This window comes from Rhinoraja longicauda, unplaced genomic scaffold (genome assembly GCF_053455715.1).
Source record: "Rhinoraja longicauda isolate Sanriku21f unplaced genomic scaffold, sRhiLon1.1 Scf000083, whole genome shotgun sequence".
Taxonomy (NCBI): Eukaryota; Metazoa; Chordata; class Chondrichthyes; order Rajiformes; family Arhynchobatidae; genus Rhinoraja; species Rhinoraja longicauda.
This window is the reverse complement of record NW_027601301.1, coordinates 385001-390000: the sequence shown is the minus strand read 5'-3', so window position 1 is coordinate 390000 and position 5000 is coordinate 385001.

Sequence of the window (5000 nt, the reverse complement as noted above, 5' to 3'; positions counted from 1 at the left end):
GGGTAAACTAGCCAATAATATAAAGGAGGATAGCAAAAGTTTTTTTAGGTACGTGAAGAGGGAAAAAATAGTCAAGGCAAATGTGGGTCCCTTGAAGACAGAAACGGGGGAATTTATTATGGGGAACAAAGAAATGGCAGACGAGTTAAACCGTTACTTTGGGTCTGTCTTCACTGAGGAAGATACACACAATCTCCCAAATGTTCTAGGGGCCGGAGAACCTAGGGTGATGGAGGAACTGAAGGAAATCCACATTAGGCAGGAAATGGTTTTGGGTAGACTGATGGGACTGAAGGCTGATAAATCCCCAGGGCCTGATGGTCTGCATCCCAGGGTACCTAAGGAGGTGGCTCTAGAAATAGTGGAAGCATTGGAGATCATTTTTCAATGTTCTATATAGATTCAGGATCAGTTCCTGTGGATTGGAGGATAGCAAATGTTATCCCACTTTTTAAGAAGGGAGGGAGAGAGAAAACGGGTAATTATAGACCAGTTAGTCTGACATCAGTGGTGGGGAAGATGCTGGAGTCAATTAGAAAAGACGAAATTGCTGAGCATTTGGATAGCAGTAACAGGATCATTGCGAGTCAGCATGGATTTACGAAGGGGAAATCATGCTTGACAAATCTACTGGAATGTTTTGAGGATGTAACTAGGAAAATTGACAGGGGAGAGTCAGTGGACGTGGTGTACCTCGACTTTCAGAAAGCCTTCGACAAGCTCCCACATAGGAGATTAGTGGGCAAAATTAGGGCACGTGGTATTGGGGGTAGGGTACTGACATGGATAGAAAATTGGTTGACAGACGGAAAGCAAAGAGTGGGTATAAATGGGTCCCTCTCGGAATGGCAGGCAGTGACCAGTGGGGTACCGCAAGGTTCGGTGCTGGGACCCCAGCTATTTACGATATGCATTAATGACTTAGACGGAGGGATTAAAAGTACCATTAGCAAATTTGCAGATGATACTAAGCTGGAGGGTAGTGTGAATTGTGAGGAAGATGCAATAAGGCTGCAGGATGACTTGGACAGGTTGTGTGAGTGGGCGGATACATGGCAGATGCAGTTTAATGTAGATAAGTGCGAGGTTATTCACTTTGGAAGTAAGAGTAGAAAGGCAGATTATTGTCTGAATGGTGTCAAGTTAGGAGGAGGGGGAGTTCAACGAGATCTGGATGTCCTAGTGCATCAGTCAATGAAAGGAAGCATGCAGGTACAGCAGGCAGTGAAGAAAGCCAATGGAATGTTGGCCTTCGTAACCAGAGGAGTTGAGTATAGGAGCAAAGAGGTCCTTCTACAGTTGTAGCGGGCCCTGGTGAGACCGCACCTGGAGTACTGTGTGCAGTTTTGGTCTCCAAATTTGAGGAAGGATATTCTTGCTATGGAGGGCGTGCAGCGTAGGTTCACTAGGTTAATTCCCGGAATGGCGGGACGGTCGTATGCTGAAAGGCTGGAGCGATTGGGCTTGTATACACTGGTATTTAGAAGAATGAGGGGGGATCTTATTGAAACATATACGATAATTAGGGGATTGGACACATTAGAGGCAGGAAACATGTTCCCAATGTTGGGGGAGTCCAGAACAAGGGGCCACCGTTTAAGAATAAGGGGTAGGCCATTTAGAACGGAGATGAGGAAGAACCTTTTCAGTCAGAGAGTGGTGAAGGTGTGGAATTCTCTGCCTCAGAAGGCAGTGGAGGCCAGTTCGTTGGATGCTTTCAAGAGAGAGCTGGATAGAGCTCTTAAGGATAACGGAGTGAGGGGGTATGGGGAGAAGGCAGGAACGGGGTACTGATTGAGAGTGATCAGCCATGATCGCATTGAATGGCGGTGCTGGCTCGAAGGGCTGAATGGCCGACTCCTGCACCTATTGTCTATTGTCTATTGTCTATAATCAACCACTTTATTTTGCCCGTCTTTGTGACTCCTCTTTGACACGTCGATCACCGCTGAGGCTGTTTTACCTGTTTCGCCTATGTACCGTAAGGTACACTCCTTACATTGAACTGCATACACCCCATTATTTCGCTCACGGGTTATCCTCTGTGCTATCCAGTCTCTCCTGTCACCCTGTTCTATGTTTTTGTCTATTACCCAGTGGGAGCAGGCCCCATATTGACATTAATTTGTAACCCTACTGCTCCCCTCGTCTGCTGGTTTTATCACCATCTCATGTTTATCCCTCAGCTCTGCCGTGGTCTCCCTCTCTTTTTTTCTGGTGAGGTTCGGCCTATCCTTTGTCATGGGCATATCCCAGGCTGTTTTAGTAACGTTCTTTTAAAACGTGTCGTGTTTGTTTGGCTTTACCCACGTTCCAGCATTAGAGGCCAATTTTTGCAATGTTTCCTGGGTGGGATTTGCCGGTTTTACAAATGGTGTCACTATCTCACCCTGCTTCCTGATACCCTTATGGGGTCGGCTCTGTTCTTGCAGAACCCTCGGGTGGTGCAGAGTCTGGGCCTTGTTATCAATATCTTGCCCTGCTTCCCGATACCCTTGCGGGTTCGGCTCTGTTCTTGCAGATCCCTCAGGTGGTGCAGAGTCTGGGCGGCATCGTCACCCAGCACACCGACGCCCACTGAAAATTACCCACGCACAGTGCGCGCCTGGAGCGGCAGTAGTTCAAACTACCCCTACCCCTACCCCTACCCCTACCGCTACCCCTACCCCTACCCCTAACCCTAACCCTAACCCTAACCCTAACCCTAACCCTAACCCTAACCCTAACCCCTACCCCTACCGCTACCCCTACCCCTACCCCTAACCCTAACCCTAACCCTAACCCTAACCCTAACCCTAACCCTAACCCTGACCCTAACCCTAACCCTAACCCTAACCCTAACCCTAACCCTAACCCTAACCCTAACCCTAACCCTAACCCTGACCCTGACCCTAATGCAGGCAGAGTTATTTATAAAGTGGCCCAGACTCTGCACCACCTGAGGGTTTTGTAACAGAACCAACCCCATAAGGGTTTCAGGAAGCAGGGCAAGATATTGATAACAAGGCGCAGACTCTGCACCACCTCAGGGTTCTGCAAGAACAGAGCCGACCCCATAAGGGCATCAGGAATCAGGGCAAGATATTGATAAAATGGCCCAGACTCTGCACCACCTGAGGGTTCTGCAAGAACAGAGCCGACCCCATAAGGGCATCAGGAAGCAGGGCAAGATATTGGTAACAAGGCCCACGGGGAAGGCGGCATACTTTGGGGTTATTTTGTAGTGAGTTTTGAAGGCATGTGCTAGTGTTACGCATACCGAGGGCGCGCAAAGTTCGGCGCGCCCGGGCCAAAACGCCTCTGCTGGCCGCGGCCGAGTCGGCCGACGGATTGCCACGGACTTGCTTGACGACCTGTCACTCTCCGTGCATCGGTTGCACGCCCGGTTCGTCCTTTCCATTTGTTTCATGATGTACACGCGGCAGGCGGAATATTTTAAAAGCACTGTTCTGTTCGAAGTGCACAATGGCCGTTGGGGCAATGCAACTGGGGGTCGGTCGACCGGCTGACGACGCCTGCCTGCCGATTTGGTTCACGATGTCCCCGCCGAAGGCGGCATACTTGAAAGTACTGCCGTTCGCGGCGCGCAATTTGCAGGGGGGAGGAATTGTTAGTGGACGTCTGTGTGCTGGGTGACGATGCTTGCCGACTTGGTTCATGCCGTCCACGCCGAAGACGGCGCCGTTTAAAGTACTGCCGCTCGAGGTGCACAATTTGCGGGGGAATTGTTATTGGGCGTCGGCGTGCTGGGTGACGATGTGGAGATGAGGAACGCCGAGCCAGATCTATCTTATTTGTTTGCTTGGGCCACTGGACTTTGCATGGGCTTGGCATCATTGTGTGCTACGTTAAATCACGGCCAATTGAGTGAGTATTTTTTATTCAACCACTCTATTTTGCCCGTCTTTGTGACTCCTCTATGACACGCCGATCACCGCTGACGTGTTAATCTGCGTGTTAGGTATCTCGGGGGTCAGTTGGACGGACAGATGTGTAAGGGTTTTGTTCGGAAGGATCGTTGAGTGTAAACGGTGAACGGGGGTTAAAGGCCCTGAGGTTTCAATCCTCTAAAGAATGTAAAAGGTCTGACGCGTTAGCTAGCAGCTAATGAGGTGAACCTAGCAGCTAATGAGGCTCTCTCTCTCTCACGGCCCCGGGACTCCCTCCCTCCCTCCTCCCTCTTGGAACCCTCCCTGCGTGGGGGGGGGGGGGGGGGCACGAAGAAAAAGAGGGTATAAGAAGAATCCAGTGGAAGGAGTAGGGACTGGGGGCGAGGTCAGACAGCCTATCCGGCTAATAAAGCATCATGAGGTTAGGTATAAACTCTGATGACTGCATAAACTCGCCCCTAATGGGGGGGGGGCACTCTCTCCCCCACCCCTCTCTCCCCAGTGCCCCCCCCATCCGACCCCCCCCCCACTCTCTTCGTGTCGCTGGGCCCGCCCGGCACGGCCCCGAGGATCACTCCCCGCGCGGCAACGGGACACCGGGTCGCCGGGCCCGCAGGGTCGTCAGTCGGGCGGGGGGGGGGAGGGTGGCCATGCCAGCAGCAGGAGAGGTTTCCAACGAACCCGCGACCGCAGCAGGACCGCCCGCGGCAGACATTTGGACCCAGCGGGTCCGTTCGGGATGGTTGCCGGGCCCGCAGCAGAGGTTTCCTTCCACCCAACGGGGGGGGGGGGGGGGGGCGGGGCTGCCCATCTTCCCGCTCGAAGCAACGGCCTCACCCTAACGGCCTCACCCTAACAACCCTCACCCTGACCCTAAACCGCTCGGTTCATGACTTCTCTCCGTTTGGTTCATGAATTCGCCATTTAGTTCACGACTTCTCCTGTTGGTTCCTGACTTCTACCTCGTGGTTCGTGATTCCGGCGGGTAGGTGGGGTGCCCGGATACTCTCGGCGAAAGGTGTTCAAGTGGCAACGGCGGTCCCGTAGATAAGACGGGTTCGGATGCTCGAGCGTGTCGAGTAAGCGCCGGATCGGCGCCGGGCGCCCCCG